The 22,345-nt window shown below is 36.3% G+C and overlaps 1 protein-coding gene and 1 pseudogene across 1 annotated transcript in view; both read left to right on the top strand.

Annotated features, from left to right (window-relative positions):
* Positions 1-22,345, top strand: part of MALRD1 (MAM and LDL receptor class A domain containing 1) — a 736,704-nt gene that overhangs the window by 522,411 nt on the left and 191,948 nt on the right. The gene's annotated exons all lie outside the window — the stretch shown is intronic.
* LOC116881262 lies at positions 19,029-19,127 on the top strand (annotated as a pseudogene).

Here is a 22,345-nt window from a genome sequence, read left to right as displayed (position 1 = left end):
CAAATAAATAAATAAATAAAATCTTAAAAAAAAATTATAGCTGTGGCCTAAAAATTCCATAAACAAAATCAAAAGGCAAACAATAGGCTAGAAAAATTTTTGTGTGTCAATTACAAGTTGGATACATACAGATAACTCTTATAGACTTACTGGAGATGAAAATTTTTACAACCAGAAAAGATCTGCATAACTCATTCACAGGTGATTGCATTCAAATAATCAACAAAAATATCAAATGATGCTCAAGTCCTCAAGTTATCAGAAAAATACAAATCAAAATAAAAAGATGGGGGGGGCGCCTGGGTGGCTCAGTGGGTTAAGCCTCTGCCTTCGGCTCAGGTCATGGTCTCGGGGTCCTGGGATCGAGCCCCGCATCGGGCTCTCTGCTCGGTGGTGAGCCTGCTTCCCCCTCTCTCTGCCTACTTGTGATCTCTCTCTGTCAAATGAATAAATAAAATCTTAAAAAAAAAAAAAAAAAAGATGGGGAAAGGTTTTTAAAAGCCACCATTGGATGGCAGAGAAATGGAGAAGCAGGTAGCCAGAGAAGGATACTCATGCTTCTCTGGGAAATTTTCCATTCTGGAAAGCATTCTGACCATATAGAAATAAAAGGACCACCACATAAGCACATGTATATAAGGATATTTACCTTAACATTGTTTGTAGTTGAAAATAATGGGAAATAAAATGAATGTCCCTCATTCATACCATTTATTTGTTCCCTCATTCATTCATGAATTGGCCTGTTGAATGCTAGGCACTGTTCTACGTGCTGGGGATACATTAGTGAGTAAAACTCAATTGCCCCAGTGCAGTTCACATTCTAGAAGGAGGGAAAAGCTAACTGATTCAACATGGCAAGGAAATAAAGTACGGGGTCCATTAGAAGTTGAGTGGAGTAAGAAGTAGGATTGAGAAGGCATATGGACGGTTGTGTGTGTTACAGCTGGGGAAGGATCACAGTTTCTAGGCTGGTCAGTTAGGCTGTGGTGGGAAAATGCCATTCAAAAAAGACTTGAAGGAGATGACTAGTGAGCCATTTGGATTCCTAAGTCAAGAGTATTGCAGTCAGAGGAACAGCCAGTGACAAATGCCCTGAGATCCGAGTATGCTCGGGGTGTGTGCCCCAGGCCACAGGTGAGTTTTAGGTGACCTAATGAGTTACTGTGGTACGTCCTGTGCACTGTATGATGTTGGGCGGTCTTCCTAGCCTCTAGTCACTAGATACCAATAGCATTCATCTCCCTGCTAAAAAGGTTTTTAAAAATTTCCAGCTTGCCCTTGGGGTACAATGTCTCCCCTTTTTGGGAACCTGGAGGGACAGCCTGGAGGCCTGTGTACCTTTTTAAATCCACAGCATACAGTATCATGCAGCCACGAAAAAGAGAGATTTTGGCACTATGAAGTTGATTTGTAGGGATTTCCAAAACATATTTTTAAAGATATTATTTATTTATTTGAGAGAAAACAAGCACAAGCAGGGGAAGCTGCAGAGGGAGAGGGAGAAGCAGGCTCCCCACAGAGCAAGAAGCCCAATGTGGGACTTGATCCCAGGATGCCAAGATCATGACCTGAGTCAAGGCAGACTTTAACCAACTGAGCCAGCCAGGCATTCCCAGAACATATTATTAAAGGCTAAAGCAATACACAAGATGATTCTATAGTTATCTATGGTCCAATTTTTTATAGGACAGACAATAACTAATGCCCCCTTATTCGTGAACATATATAGTTCCACATAGTATGTCTGTGAATAACTGTGTGAGCATGGAGAGGAAGATAAAAAAGGATATACGAGTTTATTAACCCAGAGTCCTTGGATGAATGATAGGGCTGGAGTAGACGACAGGGAGAATAAATCTAAAAACAAAAAGGAAATAAGTAAAAAACAAGAATTGCACCTCAAAAGAAAATCTAAGGTACATGATGGTAACACCTACATTTGTTTGTGGAAACTGTGGTGAGTATTTTTAAGTTTTACCATGGAAAAACCCTGAAGAATGATCTTTTTCCTCTATTAATATTGATTTCTTTCCTTAATATTTCTTTTCATCAATTTTACATTACTAAGTAATGCATTCCTTCCTAAAATTTAAATGTGTAAATAAGCAGAAAAAAGAAAAAAAAAACCTTCTCTGGTAATCACAATAGAGTGATAGAATCACCTGTAATCTTTCTATTTGTATATCTTGCCATTCTTTCTGGATGTATACATTTTCATATAAAAATAGGTTTCTACTAAGTGATTTGATAAATATACTATGAACAAGTTTATATGTGATGAAATTATTTTTTTTTAAATTTTGAACTCTTAATTTCTTTTTTTTATTAACATATAATGTATTATTAGCCCCAGGGGTACAGGTCTGTGAATCATCAGGTTTACACACTTCACAGCACTCACCATAGCACATACCCTCCCCAGTGTCCATAACCCGACCTTCACTCACAGTTTACCAGACTGCTCACTCTGATCTTACTCGTGTACACTCATGCACTCATACACATGAGAAAGATAATAATTGTACGGTAACACATTCTTTAAACCATCACATATAAAATCTGATCATTGGACCAGCAGTTTTTGAGATATTCCAGGAAGCAGGGGAGAGGCCAATGGGACCAGAATGGATGGATAAAACAGTAGAAATTCCAGCCCAGGGAAATATGGTTCACTGTAGGTCTTCCCAAGGAAGCTATATAAATAGTCTAAATCAAAGTAAAAATACTGTTATGGACAGAATTGTGTCTCTCTAAAATTCGTACGTTGAAGCCCTAACCCTCAGTGTGATGACATTCAGTTGGGACAGAAAGGTAATTCACGAAGTCTTAAGTGTGGGTCCTGAATCTAATGCTGATGTCCTTATAAAAAAAGGAAGGGACACCAGGGATGTGCACACACACAGGAAAGACCCTGTGAGGAGACGAGGACAAGCCCCTAAGCCGAGGAGAGAAGCCTCATGAAAAACAACCCTGCCAGCACCTCTTGGACTTTCAGTCTCCAAAACTATGAGAAAATCACCTTCTGTTGTTTAAGGCGCCCACTCTGTGGTATTTTGTTATGGCAGGTTGAACCGAATTATACAAATACCAGGAAACATTGTGAAGAACTCTTCAGACTAACTCACTGAAAACCAGCACTCAGATCACCCGGCAGAGTTGGGAACTTGGCCCCAGCTGTGCATTCCCTCCAGTGACCACAGAAGGGCTTTTTCTCACAAACTAAAATCAGAGAGCTGCCACGTACAGATAAGCAGACATCTGAGTGGGGAGAGATTATCGTGAGACAATTACAATCTAAGATAAAGGCACAGTCATGTGTGGAGTTACACTGGATCAACACTTTAAGTTTGCAGGGAAATAAAGATAACTCCATCCAAGAATTAAAAAAAAAAAAAAAGCATTAAGGGGGACTTTGGGGGGTTCAGTTAGCTGAGCCTCTGACTCTTGATTTTGGCTCAGGTCATGATCTCGGGCTCAGCATGAGTCTGCTTGAGATTCACTCTCTCCTCTCCCTCTGCCCCTGCCCTGCTCGCACTCACACACACACACACACACACACACACACACACACACACAAACTCTCTCTCTCTTTCTCTAGAATGAATAAATAAAATCCTAAAAAAAAAAAAAAAAAAATGGGGGCATTGCAGTTTGCCTGTCTGCTTGCTTACTTAACCAAAGAAAGTGGTTCTCAGACTTTGCTGCATATTAGAATTATCTGAAGAGTAAAAAAAAAAAAAAATGCGAATTATCTGCCTCTATCCACTCAGATCCTGATTTAACTGGTTAATATTGTGGCCTGAGCTTCAAGACGTATAAGAATTCCTCAAGTGATTTTAGCATGTAGCTGAAGTTGCGAACTACAGGGAGGCCTACACCCCCAGTGCACCTGTAGCACACCTACTTTTCATTCTCCCGAGGGACAAGCCTTCCAGGAAAATGGTTCTGTATAACAGCAGTGGAAATTCTCCCAAGTTGCCTACACTAAGCAATGAAAGCCTTCATTCAGAAGTTTCAATGCCTAACCAAGAGTCGGCAGGCAACCAAAGACAACCAATACCATGAAAGAGAGAAATGGGGATATGAAAAGAGAACAATTCCCCCTGGAGGAAATGGATGGCTCGGTGTAATGGACATTCGTTTTATTTTCTCCGTGCTCTTTAGAAGGCTGTATTTCATATTGAGCTGTAGAAGCCGCATCTGGGTGAGCTCGCCCAGCTTCTCATGGATTTAGGATGAAAGTTGCCAATCAGATACATGCCTGCAAGACCCATTATTCACCTCTCTTTACCCCAACATGCTCTATAGGACTATAACCATTTTTATGTACAAAATGATACTAAAATATAGGAACATATATATAGTACCTATATAATATTCCAACCATCTTATCTATACTTAATATGTCTTAATATAAACTGTGTCCTATTGATCAAAAATTTAATTACAATAAGGAAATAGTTATTTTTCATTATAAAATGCTAGTTATGAAAAAAATAATCCTAATCTTATAGAAATATATACTGATGTGGTTAAAGGAGATGTAATTTGATATCCAGGATTACTTTCAAATTAGTGGTGTTAAGGAGGTAGGTGTTAAAAGAGAGGAAACAAAACTGACCACGGTTGAACTTGTTGAAGCTAGGTCTTGGGTCGGGGGAAGTTCATTATGCTATTCTTTCTACTTTGGTAGAAGTGTGAAAGTTTCCAAAAACAAAGTTGTTCCCTCAAGAGATGAGTGTGACTTACCCAAAGTAAAGAAACTGACAATATGATGTCTAGTGTGACATAAGAACTGAATAATCAGCAAACACCAAGAGAATTGTCAACAGGTAGAAGTTGAAGACAACAAAAACAATAATAACAAATAATATCTTCGCCAGATCCTTCAAGGACACTGAGATATATCAAAGGACTTAATTTGTAAATCCACCTTTTATCTCATCATTTAATAATACACTGGCATTTATTATGATACCAGTTCAGAAGAGATTTTTGTTTAAAATTGGATACCTTCTGGATATACTAAGAGAAGTTAATTCTTAATATACCATAATAATAATAATTACATTAAAATATGAGAAGAGTGTTAAAAAGAAATGTGATTTGTGTGATGCTTCAGTCATCATTTAAAGATACATGTGATGAAATGGAAGATAAAATTATATGCATTGGCATGGTAAAAAAATGTTTTTCCCCGATTCATTCATTTCACAAATGTTGAGTTCATTTTTTGCCAGCCACTATTTTAGGTACTTACAATACTTGTAGGTCAGATCAGAGAAGGATCTCTGCCACCTCATGGCTAACATAAGAGAAAGGGATAGAAAATCAGTGTCAAGCATTATAAATTAAAACAATGGGCGGAAAAGGCAACAGAGCAGTAAAAGAAGGATCAATCAGGAGAGGACCAGTGCGGGGTGGTGTAGGAATTATGGGGGTATGGGGAGGAAGTAAGTTAAGGAAATTTTCATGTGTAGCCACTAGAAGGAGGGGGCCTGTGTTCCTGTTTTCAGTTTTGTAAAGGGCTGAATGGATGTCGAACAGTCGCTCTTCTTATCCATTCACTCAAATCCAAACAAAATAATTTTTTTTCAGACAAAAGAAGGAGAAATTCCAGAGGGATCTAGAGAAAGGGAATTAACAGCAGTTAAATGTTTCCTAAGTGTCAGGCAGTGTAAAAGGTGATATAGATGTTATCTCATTTAATCTTTAAAACATTGAGACATGGAAGATGCTAAATTCTTAGAAAGGTTAAAAAATTTGAACAAGTCATGGGTATGACTGAGCTGGAGGATTTGAATATCAGACTCTGACTCAAAAGACTTTGTTCTATAGCCTACACTGTCCCATAAAATAGCCAGTAGCTACACAAACTACTGAGCCCTTGAACTGTGGCTGGTGCAAGTTGAGATGTGCTCTAAGCATAAAACACACATTGGACTTCGAAGATGTAGCATAAAATATATATATATATATATATATATATGAACATAGCAACAATTATTATTTTTTAAATATTTTTTTATTTTTTATAAACATATGTATTATTAGCCCCAGGGTTACACGTCTGTGAATCGCCAGGTTTACACACTTCACAGCACTCACCGTAGCACATACCCTCCCCAATGTCCATAATCCCACCACCCTCTCCCTACCCCCCGCCCCCTGGCAACCCTCAGTTTGTTTTATGAGATTAAGAGTCACTTATGGCTTGTCTCCCTCCCGATCCCATCTTGTTTCATTTATTCTTTTTCTACCCCCCAAATCCCCTACATTGCATCTCCACTTCCTCATATCAGGGAGATCATATGATATCAACAATTATTTATATATTGATATAACACTTTGGATTCATGGGTTAGATAAAATATATTACAAAATATATACAAAATAAAATAAATTACAAAAAATTCACCTTTTTTTTTTTTTACTCTTTTAAATGTGACTACTGAAAATACTAAGACTACATAAATGGCCCACAGTATGTTTCTATGGGACAGCCCTATTCTGTATTACACTGCCCACACCATAGGGAAGGCTTTCCTGTCTACAAAGGGAATAAAACACTAGAATCAACTAAAGAAATACTGGAAGGTGCCCATCTCTGGATCTCTTTAAAGATGTGCAGTCTCTTGGTTATTCACACACTTCCAGCTGGGACCTCCAAAGATAATCCATTCACAGGTTCCAATCTGGTTTTAAGTGGAAGGTACTTAGCAAAGTGGTACAATTATAATAATTTAATCCAATTTATTATCTTCAGAATATTTCATTATGTATATTAACAAAGTACATCCATTAAATAGTAACACACAGTCTTCTTATGATATCAGCAATTTTCATGTCCCCAAATAATGCTTTTTTGCATTATTGCTCAAATATGAGAGTATCTTCTTCCATAATTTTCAGGTCAATTATTCCATCATATTACAAGTATCCAGGCATTATAGTTTCCCAAAAAGGAATTCACCCAACTCCTATTTATTTGTTGACTTTATTTCTCAGTAAAATAATGGACCATTAAACTTAATCCTTTCTATCTTCTCAAAAACTTTTCTTTTTGTATTTATTCCTTTTTTCTAAGTGTCCTTAAACTGCCTATTACTGTTATCATACTTTTTGCCTTTAAGCATCACAGTTTTCTTATCTTGAAAAACGAAATCTAACCTCAATTTCACTTCTAAGTACTATTGTTTTTTCTTCTATTTCAAAGATGAGACAATACAAAAAAGTGTTTATATTCTCTACCACACTATACATACTTTCTTTGGTTCCCTGCAGTTTATCTTCTGCAAAAATATTATTTCCTCAGCAAATAATTTTTGGCTGCCCACGCTGGGTCACTGATCTAAACACTGTAGTGACGCACATTTACCAAACACACCAGCTCTCATGGGGCTTAAGTACTAGTTCCTTTGAGGACTTTATGATTTCGTAATTCTTCTTGCGTTATTCTGATTCTTCTCATGTTGCACTTGACACTACTGCTCAATGCACAGCTTCCTGGAAGTTCTCACCGGCAGTGGACTGTGATATGTATTTCCTAATAGGTGTCTTTGATGCTTTTTCTTTTTCCTTGTAAAACCCAATTGTGAGTCTTACTCAGTATTCCGACTTTTACTATTTTAAATCTCTTCCTACACTTGATAGCGCAGAGTTTTCATTCTCTCAAATGTTCAAAATTTGCTAATTTCTGCATGCTTCTGGTCTCTATTTCCATGTTCTAATCTCACATTATCTGTTATCAGTGGGATAATTTCCAGTGTCTGAAAGTCACATATCCAGACTCAAGCTTACCTTCCTTTCAGAAAGGATCTCCTCCTACTATTTCTGCCCCTAATATTTCTGTTATTGACATTATTATTATTTAACACAAGTCTTTCTCAATTTCCAATTCATTCAACTCTTCATTCTCAACTTACATGTTTTTACTTTAGCATTTTCTCTTCTGTCATCACAAGTCACTGTTGGGCTCTTGTTGCCAGTGTCAAGAAAACTCATCACCAGTGCAGATACTCTCCTAAACCAGGCCACTCTTCTCACTGACGCAGGATTAATGTTTCAATGGGGACTATTAGTCCTGAAAATCATCAGAAGCTCTCCGTTGACTTTTAGGATAGCATGAAGGGCTTTCTATGTTCTTCCCAAAATGACATTTCTGATTTTAATTCTCCTACAAACTCTTGTGTTCTTGTTCCTCAAACATGCTCTGGGAGTTATAAATGTCATCTTTTGGTCATATCACTGTGTTAGCATGGCTTGTAATTTTTTTGTTGATAGTGGATACAGTGTACCCGGTAAAAGGAATCAAGGTAAAGAGGTCTTCTGGGTGAACTTTTCTGTCTATCTGGTAGGAAGTAAGGTTATTTACTATTTACTGTTGGCTGGAGCTATAGGAGTCAGGAGGTTTTAATGTCTATCGGTATACCCCTCCGCTTCTCCCTTGTCTTTTGGTTTCCCCTAGTGAATTTCTTTTCTTTTTTTTTTTTTTTTTAAAGATTTTATTTACTTATTTGACAGAACGAGAGAGTGTGCATACTGGCAGGGGAGGGGCAAAGGGAGAGGGAGAAGCAGACTTCCCGTAGAGCAGGGGGCCTGACGGGGGGCTCCATCCCAGGACCCTGTGATCATGATATCAACCAAAGGCAGACACTTAACTGACTGAGCCCCCAGGCACCCCTCCCTAGCAACTTCTTCAATAAGCTCTGAGAGAGGGCGTCCTTTCAGTTGCAGCCCCCACTAGAATATAGGAGCCTGTTGATGGGGTGGGAAGGTGAAGAGGTGTTGAGTGTGAAAGTCACAGCACTAGGAACCCTCCATAATTCTGTGATCTATCACAATCTTTCAGTAAGCGTGTGCTCTTTTACTGTGACCTTGACAAGTACCTCTTAGTTTTCCCTCTCCCTTAGGTGATAGGAATTCTAGACCTTTTTAAGAAAAATAGGCGTACTTCAAAATGGCTACTTTTCCTCTCTCCCCGAAAGAAGCAGAGGGGATTTTTCTCCTGTCTTCACTGTGGGAACTTGGTAGGGCTTCTGGATATAAGACTTTGGGGATGCCCTTAAGACTTGTCTCCCTGGAGTTCCGATCTCTCGAGCTTCTCCATGCTGAGCCTCTGGCAGTCTGTTAATTGCGGTTTCCGTTTTCCTCACCCAGGGCTGGCTCCATCTGTGGTTCCTGCTCCTGCGGTTTTGCTCCAGTGAATTGTGATTCTCTGTATCTGCCTTCCTGTCTCCAGTGGTTTTCCCTGTGATGTCTACTCTAATTCTCTCATAGATATAAGAAGAGTTTTTGATTTTTTTTAGTTTGTCTGGCTTTTTTTGTTGTAAATGAGGCTGTGCATCTAAGCTTCTTACATGCTAAACTAGAAACCAGGAAGAACCTCTTAGTGATTTTTTAAGAATGAACTTTTGCTCCTCTAACCTACTTTCTTTACCTATTACCATCTCCATTATATTCCTTAACATCTTAATATAATGATAGGTCTCTTATAAAGTCTTTTCTTAGTCATCCAGTTTAAGCTATCTTTTATTAGATGAACTAGATGGCATTTACAGCCTATGTCAATATTTGGCATTATAGGCTCACAATAACCCCAGTGAGCTGTATATTATTATTATTATTATTATTACTGCCCATCTGACAGAGGGTGGATATGAGACACCATGGGGATTCAGTGATTTTCCCAAAGTCACAAAGCTTGTAAGTACCAGTACGGCACTCTGGGTAGTCTGACCTGTAATGTGTCTTCTAAATAGTACATACTGCTAGCTTTCATTGTCAGATTCTTTTGAGTATGTTTCATGTGTTCTGAGCTATAACTTGTCTTTCTCCTTAACATCCCAATGCAAGACATGGCACCTTCCTTGTAGTAGTCATCCAGTCAATAACTTGTGATTGATTGTCTTTTTTCTACTACTAGAATCATCTTTCGATCTATTTTTTTTTAAATTCCCAGGAGAGTAACACTAATTTGCAACTTTGTTCTAAGCACTTTTCATGTAGTGTATCCTTTAATCTTTACCACAACCCCATGAGGTAAGGTACTGACTATAATTATGTCTTCATGCTTCTGAGTCCTGGAGAATTTCCATAGGTTGCCCAAGGTCACATCCCAAATAAGTGGTAATGTCAGGATTTGAATGGAAGCCAACAGCTCAAGTACCTGCAGGCTTAACCATAGGGCCACCCAGCCCAAGGTTTCTGCTCATTACATATTCATTAAAATAACCTGATGATACTGTTTTCTGTTTCAGTGAAAAGAAACATTCTTCTGTTCTTGTTTGCTTTCCACACTCTTTCAGGTAAAATGGGTCTGAAATCTAAACATCAAAGTCAAATCTAAAGTCAAAGTTCATACCATTTATCATTTAACTAAAGGATTTATGCTTTATTAGTTCTCCCTTCCTACATGACAGGGAAACGAATTTTCTTTTTATTCTCAATTTGGCAAATAAAATCAAGTTACACAAATGCTATTAAGCAAATGCTTGTTTCTCAAGACATCTTGACAATAACACATAAAGAGGTTCTTCAGGGTTCTTCCATCATGAAGATTAAGAGAGTCAGAATCCTTTGTCTCTAGCTACACTCCTGGAAGTGCCAACAACTCCATTCATATGGCACCTTCATGGGATTGAGGTATACTTATCCCTGAGCAAATTAAAATCTTTCAAAATAAGGTGAATATATCCCTACGATGAATAGATCATGTTTTGGCGTGTCTCAACTTTAAGCTTCATTTTTAGATCAGGTCAGTGATTACTGAAGGAAACAGTTTATAGCACCAAGATTTGGTAATAATAAATAGCCTTAAAATGAGATAGCCTATTTTTTCTTAATAAGTAATAATTATTCTTAAGAGTAATGCCTGAAGAATAAACTGTTAGAAAAGGTAGAAATAAAGAAATGCCAAATCAATTCATCGTATAGCCTTTCAAAAAGCAAATAGAAGTGATGTGATGACAGACATTTTCATCAAATGCCATGAAAACATTTCATTTGGCTTCAGAGGCACTGTATCTGTGGTTGCCATTTTGACAACTTTAAGAAAAACTTTTGTTCTCTCTCTGAGCATGTTTACATTTCACAGTCTTTAAAACTTGCAGACAGAAAGAGATTGAGGGCATTTCAGCTGATAATCATTGTGCCCCCTCCCCTTTCTTTATAGAGCGAGGGACAGGCAGAAATTACAGAGGATGTGGAACCAAGCTAAGTAAGTCTAACTCTGAACAAGGGAGCATTTGCTATTTTGGAAGAGAGGCATACTGCATCATATTTTCAAAAACCATTAGGCAGCTTTATTTTATGAGCAAGGGGAAAAAAAAAGACTAAAATTGCCTACAATTTAAAGCGGGAAGTGAATTCAGATCACTTGAAGTGGGAAATTGTCTTTTATGATTTGACCCTAGTAGAAGTGAGTATGATTCTTCCGAGGGCACTGGAGCTGAAAAAATACAGCTTTCTTTTGAAAGTATTAACTGTCTTTTTATAAAAGAAATGTCAAATTTATTATATTATGACATAATGACTCAACGAAACATTTTCAAAAACTCAAGATTGTAGCTAATCACATCGAAAAGACAAATTAGAGTCTCTACTGCATGCCAACACCAAAGTGAAAAAGAATGTCCGTGAGGCACACCGTTGGATTCTGAATGTGGCTAATGTATTTTGGCTCTCTCCTGTCAAGTAACAATGGAGAGCCGAATAAAGTGATGCTGAATTTATACTATTTGACACTAAGTGGCTCCAGTTTTTGAGAATGTGTGTAATTCTTTAAAGAGTATCTAAGGTAAAAATTGAATATTGATGAGAAACTTCTTTCCAGTGCCTGATTGTAGCTAATTAACATATGACATATAAAATCTGTACGCTAGGAATCCTAAGAATTTGTAATCCTAAAATCTGTACCAACAAAATTGAAGCGTTACACTGAAACGTACAGAAAATATCAGGAGGCAGAGTGTAGGGAGAGGTAACGTTCAGACATATTTAGTAAGTGCCCACAGTCCGGAGTACTGCTTCTGGCAGTATTAAAGTTTTACAAACCTAATTAAAGGCATTCTAATATAATATATGAGAATTAATTTACAATGGCCAACAGAAAGTCATAAAGCAGTTTAAAATCAGACCGACAATCAAAAAAGTCTGTTTCTGTAAAAATCTATCCCAAGACTGTTGGGAAAAGTAGGGATTGGGAAAAATAAATGTAGAATTGGAGATGAAGGTGGTTGATCATTCCATAGAGTCACATGTAAATAAAGTCAACTGGTTCAATGATTTACCATTAAACTCTAAATATGTTGTGGCAGTTGAGACTTTTAAGCTTTATTATCTGCTTTAACAAATTCTGAACTTCGTGTGGAAAGCTTGATTGACCTTCCCCAAGGATTTTGCTAGATATAAATAGGTAGTTCTCAATGAAGCAACCGAAAATTTATAAATGTTTGAAAGTAGGTCTAGTCTGAGCTTGCTAGATAAAGAATGAGTCTATTTCTGAAAATATAATTCAATGTAAGGTTTTATAACTTTGTGATATAGTACATAGTTCCTGGATAATTCACATATTTCTATTAATAATTTCAAGAGGCTAAGCAACTTTTCACCTTAGTGATTCTCAGGAAAAAATATGGCATTTCAACAAGTCTATTCCCCTTACAAAGTCAAGCTTGGATATACTAGAGTTCTAGAATTAAAAATACCAAAATACCAAATTTGCAATGGTTGCTTCTAAATTTCCAGGCATAGTTTTCTATTCTTAAATTTTAAAATGGTTAAAAGTTCACATTTGCATGCATTAATACATCAGCCAGGAATTGACTTTCTGACTTTTGTGTTCCACTGCAGGATGTTGTAAGACCAAATTGAATATGCAAATCAGGAGAGGCTAGGTGGGGTACACTTTGAAAGCTCACCCAGAGTCCCCTAACTAATAATTGGAATTGCTTACCTTTGATTGTTGAGCCCTACAGAACATTGTCTTATACTGAAATAAATATGCTGCAGTGAAACATCCTGGATTATTATCATCCCCCATGAATTACTTTTTCTTTTTACATTAAGTTTCATAATATATCCCTAAAATACAAACATTATATTGTTCTACATTCCTTTCAATGATGTCATATCTTTGCTAAGCTGATTTATGGTAGTTGCTATGATGAAAGTAAGTACTAGGGAAAACGAAAATGGGATAGGAAATGAAGGTGGTGATGTTCAATGTAATTTCAAGGTTTGAGACTTTGGGCAGTGCCTAATGAATACACTCTCTAGTGGAAAGTAATTGTGGTTATTTAAGAATTGTTTTGTTTTTTTCAGTTTGTATGTATTAGTTTTTCGAAAGCCGTGATGTTGTTAGTATTTTAATAGGCTTTAAGTTGTTTGGACTTAAGGACTTAATAAACAAAACCAAAATATTGCTTTCCTCCTGGGGTGCCATGAAAAAATTATTGAGACCCTGAGGATGCTGTGACTGGGGTTCCACAAGGAGCCTATAGGCAATGACTAAGGCTGGAGAATTTGGTTCGGTTGTATTCATTTTGCTGTGCAGACTTAAAACTTACCTTTAAAAAAGAAGTATCACATGATTAAAATTACTCAAAAGAAACATCTGAGTTAGTGAAGGGTTAGTGTATTTATGTAGTTAGAAGAATAAATTTACCAAAATACAAGATTTTAAATCAGAATTTCTATTTTTTTTTAAAGATTTTATTTATTTGATAGAGAGAGATCACAAGTAGGCAGAGAGGCAAGCAGAGAGAGAGAGCTAGAGGGAGGAGGAAGCAGGCTTCCTGCCTAGCAGAGAGCCTGATGTGGGACTCGATCCCAGCACCCCGAGATCATGTCCTGAGCCGAAGTCAGAGGCTTAACCCACTGAGCCACCCAGGCAGCCCCAGAACTTCTATTTTTAAAATGGATTAAGTTTATGCCAGTGGACACAATCAGTTCTTTTCTCACTGCTCCAAATGTTTGACATTCAATATCAGGTTAGTAGTACAGCATGGATAGATGTATATTTAAAGTCAGGGTTAAACATGATTTGCTTTTGAGATGGAGGTATATTACTTCTCATTATATATGTCATACTATTTAAGAGCTGAGCTATGAAATACAGAATAGTTTCATACACACATAGTGAACATTAATTTTTCTTATTTGGAACTAGGTCAAGGCTATTTCTTCACATCCAGTATAGTATGAATAGATTCCATGCTTTCATCTTAACTGTATACATTATTATAATAGTGAATTGGACTATACTATATTTTCTTTATTCAGGATAACATTGTAAGGTTTGTCTGATATTGTTCTCCAGGTGCACTGGGAATCCTTACAGGTGTAAAAGGCAATAAAATGAGGGAACACCTAGATCTTCTTCTTTAATCAGATAGCGTAGATTTAACAAATGTGTGTTCTTAATGAATAAGCCACAGTTTGTAGGAGATTTGACTGATGGTGTCTAGGTATATCTTGGCTGCACATGTCACATTCATGTCTTCCTGTTCCAAATAAGAAAACAAACATGTCATCCTTGCAAACAATTATGAAGCAAACTTTTCTGTGGCTGACTTAAAATATTGTGCACAATTTTCCTAATCCAATGTTAGCTAGTACATGTATTTCATGAAACAGTGAGGAGAGAAAACAGTTCAATGGTGCAGGCCAGGAAACTTAACAGGTTATTTCCACTACTATTTTATATTGAGGAAAATCTTGCAGCATCCGTTCACATGTCATATTCCTTGGTATTTTTCTTAAGATTTTTTTTTTTTTTTTTTTTTGGTGAGACTTTTATAAAGTGTTCTGAGTGAACAGAAATATTTTCAGTAAGGAACTTAAAAAGAAAATAGGGCACCTGGTTGGCTTAATCAGTTAAGCATCGAACACCTGAGGGTTGTGAGATTGGCGCCTGCACATCCAGCTGGAGCTCAGTGGGGTGTCTGCTGGAGTCTCTCCCTCTGCCCCTCCCCACACTCACTTGTGCACAGGCACATGTTCTTTCTCTCTCTTTCTCTAAAATAAATCATTAAAAAAGTAGATGTAAGTCTCTTTCAGTATCTGGTTTGGCATGTAAGGAGCTAGGAAGTCATTATTTCTTTCCCCATAATAAGAAAAAAACTAAAAGCTGAACAAACTAAAAATCAACAACTCTTTTTAAGTTTATTAGAGAATTAAGGGCTCCACACACACCACTGCCCCCAAACTGGAGACAAGCAAGTGGAAATGGAGAATCACAACTTACTGGAGCAGATGCTCCAGTCAGTACGGGGTCAAACAGGAGTCCATACGGGACAGGACATCCTCACCAATTACTGATGGATTGCTGTAGGTTCAATGTGGACGAGTTAGAGAGCTAGTCCAGGGGATTTCAGTGTTAGAAAGCCCCCACACTTTTGTAAGTTTTACCTTTAGAAACCCTGTCGGTTTTTCACAGTGAAGATCAGAGGAAGCTCCTCTCTGCTTTCAGCAGGTAGAGGGAAGAAATAGCCATTTTGAACATTTCCCAGAGCTTTCTGTTTTTCATAACAAACCTGACCTCAAGAGAAACTATTTTACTAGCACCTAACAGACCTAAAAACAAAACAAACAAAAACAAACAAAAAACAAACAATTGACTTAAGAGATAAGAGATGGGAGAGTTTACTGGGAAAATAACCTGGTATGTTTTTTACACTACTCATGAAGTGGTACTGTGATATTTTAAAGAGGACTTGGACTAGTGGTAATGTATATTGCAAACTCACTGTCAACCCCTAGAAAAGATTAAAAATATATATGTAATTGGTATGCTAAGACATGATAAAAAATGAAATCATATGAAATCCTCAATTAAGATCAGAGAAGACTGAAAAACAGTGAAAGAAAAAGAAGAGAAAGAAAGAATACCAGTGAATAGCAAATTCTAACAAATAAGGTCAATGTTAATCCACCTATCTCAATAATCAGCTTAAATGTTGCTAGTCTATCTATATTCACTAATTAAAAGACTAAGAGAAGATTAAAACAAAACGAAAGAACCATGTATTGTCAGTAACAAACCAATTTCCAGTATAAATACATTGAATGAATGAATGGGGGAAAAAGTGAAAGAATGGAGAAAAATATACAATGTTAACATTAATTTCCTACAAAGAAGACTTCAGAGGAAGGGGAACATGCAGGGATAAAGAGGAGGATTAACAAATGATAAAAAGGTCATTACTCTAAGAAGACAAAACATCCTTCAGGGTGTAAGCACTTAACCTCAGAACATCAAAATACACAAAGCAAACCTAACAGCATTGCAAGAAGAAAAAGATGAATCCACTCCTACAGCTGGAGACTTCAACACCCCTCTGTCAATAGTAGGGCCAACAGGCAGAAATCAGTAAGGACATAGTTAAGCTGAGCAGCACCATCAGTCAATTGGATACAACTGACATTATAGAATCCTTCAACAACAGCAGAATATGCATTCTTCACAAGCTCACATGGAACATTCACGAAGATAGCCCACATTTGAGCCATAAAACACAACAAACTTAAATACTATAATGTGAGCTCTCAGAACATAATGGTAGAAATCAGTAACAAATATTCCTGGAAAATTCCAGAAAACTTGAAGATTAAATGAGTAGATTTCTAAATAACATAATGAACCAAAGGAAAAAAATCTGAAAGGAAATTTTGAACTATTGTGAATTAAATGAAAAAGCAAATATAACTTACAAAAATTTGTGAGATTCAGTGAAAATGCATAGAGGGAAATTTTTAGCAACAAATGCATACATTAGAAGAAATATTTAAAATTGATAATTTGTTTGCAGCTTAGGAAACTAGGGAAAGAAGAGTAATTTATAAAATTGAAATCAGGAAATCATTAAGCAAATAATCCAGTTAAGAAATGGGCCAAAGACATGAAAAGACATTTTTCTGAAGAAGACATCCAGATGGCCAAAAGACACATGAAAAGATGCTCAATGTCACTCATCTTCAAGGAAATAAAAATCAAAACTAATATCACTTCACACCTGTCAGAATGGCTAAAATTAACAGGAAACAGCACATGGGGAAGAATGTGGAGAAAAGGGAACTTACACTATTGGTGGGAATGTAAACTAGTTCAGCCACTGTGGAAAACAGTACGGAGTTTCCTCAGAAAGTTAAAAACAGAACTACCCTATGAGGCAGCAACTGTACTACTGGGCATTTATCCAGAGGATACAAAAGTAAAGATTAGAAGTGGGGCTCCTGGGTGGCTCAGTTCATTGAGTATCTGATCTTGATTTCATTTCGGGTCATGATCTCAGAGTCATGGTCAGCAGGGAGTCTGCTTGAGATTCTCTCTCTCCCTCTGCCCCTCCCCCTGCTTGTGATTGCTGTCTCTCATTCTCTCTCTCTCTCTCTCAAATAAATAAATTTAAAAAAATACAAATTCGAAGGGGTACTTGTCCCCTGATGTTTATAGGAGCATTGTCAGCAATAGTCAAATCATGGAAGGAGCCCAAATTTCCATCCACTGATGAATGGATAAAAAAACGTGAGATAGATGAATAGATAGGTAGATAATGGAATATTACTCAGCCATAAAAAATAATGAAATCTTGCTATTTGCAAGAATGTGGATGGAACTAGAGTGTATTATGCTAAGCAAAAGAAGTCAGAGAAAGACAAATACTATATGACTTCACTTATGTGGAATTTAGGAGACAAAACAGATGAACATAGGGGGAAGAGAGAGAGGGAGGCAAACTGTAAGAGACTCTTAACTACAGAGAACAAAGAGGGTTGCTGAAGGGGAGGTTGGTGGGGGGATGGGTTAATTGGTGATAGGTATTAAGGAGGGCACATTTAATGAGTTCTGTGTAAGTGATGAGTCACTAAATTCTACTCCTGAAACTAATATTACACTGTTATGTTAACTAACTCAAATTTAAGTAAAAATTTGAAATTATAAAAATAAATATAATAAATCATAGGTAAAATCAAAATGAAAATCTAGTTTGTTGAAAAGATTAATAAACTTGAAGATCTTCTAGATAACATAAACCTCAAAAGAAAAGAAAACACAAACTGCTAATTATCAGAAATAAAAGGGGGACATCATTACTTAAATGATACTAAAATAATAGACACTAAATGATAATAGAAATGATACTAAAATAATAGACACTAAAATGATAATAGAAAAATATTACGTACAACTAAGTGCCCACAAATCTGGTAATCTAAGTAGACCAATTCCTTCAAAGACACAAGCAACCAAAATCACATGAGAAATAGATAATCTAAACAAGCTTGTAACAACGAAATTGCTTAGAGGGGTGCCTGGGTAGCTCAGTTGTTTAGATGTCCAACTCTTGATTTCAGCTCAGGTCATGATCTCAGGGCTGTGGAATTGAGCCCTACTCAGGCTCCACATTCAAGCAGGAAGTCTGCTGGGGATTCTCTCTCTCTCTCTCTCTCTTTCTGCACCACCCTCCCCCACTTCCGCACGCTCAGCCTCTCTCAAATAAATCTTTTTTAAAAATTGAATACATAATTAAAAATCTTCCAAATCGGAAATCACTAGACTTGACTGGATTCACTGGTGAATTCTCCCAAACATTTAAAGAGGAAATGAAACCAGTTATATATAGTCCGGAAAATACAAACAAAAGGAACATTTTCTGCCTTGTTCTAAATCAGACGAGGATTTCAAATAAAAAACAAAGACATTACAAGAAAAGAAAACTACAAATCAGTATCTCTCATCAACATAGATGCGAAAGTTATCCACAAAATATTAGCGGATCTAATCTAATGAAAACATATATGTGCAGTACAACCAAGTGGAAATTATTCAAGTATGTCAGACTTGTTTTATATTTGAAATTCAATTAATGTAATCCATCACATCAACAGAGTAAAGCAAAAAATTAAATGATCATGTCAATAGATGCAGAAAAAGCATTTGAAAAAATCCAACATCCATTTGTGATAAAATACCTCAGTAAACTAAAAATTGAGGTGAACGTCTCTAACTTGATAAAGAATGTCTTGCTTCTGCAGCACATACTGAAATTGAAATGATACAGAGAAGATTAGCATGGCCCTTACACAAGGATGACACATGAATTTGTGATATATTCCGTATTTTTATGGTGACGGTAGTTGATAATACTGTATTATATACTTGAAATTTGCTGTGAGAGTAAATCTTAAGCATTCTCATACACATACACACACACAAAGTAAATATGTGAGGTGATACATGGATGAACTCATTTGTGAGAATCCTTTCAAAGTGTGTACAAATGTCAAATCATCATCTTGTACACTTTAAATGAATTCCAATTGTATTTGTCAATTAGGCTTCAGTAAAGCTGAAAAAAGATATCTACAGAAAACATACAGCAAACATTTATAACTGTGAGAAATTAGGTACTTTTCTGGTAAGAGCAGAGTAAGGCAAGGTTGTCTGTTCTCACAACTCATATTCAACATCATCCCAGAAGTCCTAGCTAATACAATAAGGCAAGTGAGGAAAACAAAAGATTAGGAAGAAAGATATAAAGTTGTGTTTGTTTGCAGATGACATGCAGTTATACACCATGAAGAAAACTCTTGGAATTAATAAACAGTTATAGTAATGTTGTCAGATACAAGGTTTGTACACAAATGCCATTTACTTTATTATATGCTAGCCCTGAAAAATTAGACCTTGAAATTTAAAACACAATAATGATTATATTAATGCCAGAGAGAGAGAAAGAGAAATACCTAAGTATAAATATAACAAATAATTACAGGTTCTACATGAGAAAAAATACAAACTCTGATGAAAGAAATCAAAGATCTAAATAAACTGGGAGATATTCCATGTTCGTGGACGGGAAGAATAAGTATTTTGAAGCTGTCCATTCTTCCCAATTTGATGTATATGTACAAGGTAATTCCAATCAAAATTCCAGCACATAATTTTATAGATAGCAACAAACTGATTCTAAAGTTTATATGGAGAGGCAAAAGACTCAAAATAGCCAACGAAATATTGAAGTATTAAAAAAAAACAAAGTTGGAGGAAGTATAATGCCTTATTTCAAGACTTACTATGAAGCTATAGTAATTAAGACAGTGTAATATTGGAAAAATAATAGAGAAATAGAGAAATGGAACAGAACAGAGAGCTCAGAGATAGACCCATATGAGTAATATCAACTTATATTTGACAAATGAACAAAGGCAGTTCAAAGAATGGATAGTCTTTTCAATAAATGGTATTAGAACAACTGGACATCCATATGAAAAAAAAAATCTAGATACAGAACTTAAACCTCTCATGAAAATTAACTCAAAGTGGATTATAGATCTTAAAGTAAAATGTAAAACTGTAAAACTCCTAGAAGACAAAATAGGAGAACATTTAGGTGACTCTAAGTTTGGTGATGAATTTTCAGATACAATACTAAAAGCTTGAGTTGTGAATGAAAAAATTGCTGAGTTGCACTTCATTAAAATTAAAATTTCCACTCTGCATATGACACTATTAAGAAAAATAAAACTTAAGCCACAGACTTGGAGAAAATAGTTGTAAACACATATCTGAGAAAGGACTGTGTCCAACATGTAAAAAGAATGCTTAAAACTTAACAGTAAAAAAGTAAAAAAATAGACAAAAGATCTGAACAGATACCTACTATAGAACATAGATGGCAAATAAGTATAAGAAAAAATGCTCCATATTATATGTTATCAGGAAAATGCACATTGAAATGACATTGAGTGGAAATGAAATACCACTGCATACCTAGTATATTAACTAAAATCCAAAACACTAACAACATGAATGCTGATGGGGATAAAGAGGACATGGGACTCTTCTTTCTTGTTGATGGGGCTGCAAAATGGTACGGCCAACATTGGAAGACAAGTTGGCATTTTTTACAAAACTAAACATACTCTTACCGTAAGATCCAACAGTTGTGCTCCTTGGTATATACACAAATGAAAACTTAAGCTTAGACAGAAGCCTGCACACAGTTGCTATAGAAACTTTATTCATAATTGCTAAAAGTTAGAAGAAACCAAGATGTCCTTCATAGGTGAATGGATAAACACACTGTGGTACAGCTATACAAAGGAATTTTATTCCGTGATAAAATGAAGTAAACTATCAAGCCACAGAAAAGATCTGGAAGATCCTTAAATGCATATTGTTAAGTGAAAGAAGCTAACTTAGAAAGGCTACATACTATATCATTACAAGCATATCATACTCTGGAAAAGAGAAACCAGTGGATATAGTAAAAAGATCAGTGGTTGCCAGGCATTTGATGGAGGAGAGTGGGAGGAAGAGATGGAGAGGGGCTGCGTGGGAGATCTTAGAGCACAGAAACTCTCTCTTGCACAATAGGGCAGTGGTGGACATGTCGTCGTACATTCGTCAGAGCGCGTGGAACACACAAGGGAATGAATGAACCCTGACGTAAACTATGGACTTCAGTCAATAATAATGCATCAGTATAGGCTCTTTCATTGAATGTAACAAAGTACTGCACTATTGCAAAGTGTTAATACTAGGCAAATTCCATGTACTGGGGAGGTTGGAACTCTGTAATTTCTCGCAACTCCCTTTTTGTAAGTGGATAGAAGAACAAGCAACCCCTTAATGACTTCATGAGGACTCCAACCAGTCTGTCTTATTAACCTCATATTTATATTTACTGGCAATCCATTTGGTGAAATAATGGTATTTGTGAACATGAACAGGCGAAAAGTTAACCCATTAGTGGATGTGAATGTGATCATCTACTCTCTTTTGCAATTCTCTCGGGCTACTTCTGTTCTTAACTCTAGTCAAGGGAGTAATGCATGAGTGTTCCTTGCATTGAAGAATACAGTGCCATAGGAATAAAGGTCACAACATATATACTGATTCCTCAGAGAATACTAAATTCACCTGACAAGTTCTTAAATAAGAAAGCTTCATAAAAGAAGCCTCTTGTACTATTAATGTACAATTGATGATTGCAAACCATATATCTCAGTAACAGTACTAAAATGTCGGGGGGGGAGAATATTTTAATTAGAAAATATTTTAATAGCTTTGATTTAAAACTGTAAATAAACATTTAACCTAAGAAAGCATATATATATGTGTGTGTGTGTATATATATACACACACACACATATATATATGTTAGTACACAGTGTCATTTACTTTATTATATGCTAGCACTGAAAATCATTCTATCTATCTATCTATCTTCATTCTTTCCTGATAAAAGCCATGCAGAAGATAGTAGTTATGATGAATTTTGACAATGATGTCTGTAGAAAAAAAATCCATTTGTGTTTAAGTGGAGAGATCTTTCAT

This window comes from Lontra canadensis, unplaced genomic scaffold (genome assembly GCF_010015895.1).
Source record: "Lontra canadensis isolate GAN:19392208 unplaced genomic scaffold, GSC_riverotter_1.0 scaffold72, whole genome shotgun sequence".
Lineage (NCBI taxonomy): Eukaryota > Metazoa > Chordata > Mammalia > Carnivora > Mustelidae > Lontra > Lontra canadensis.
This window is presented reverse-complemented; position numbering and strand designations above follow the sequence as displayed.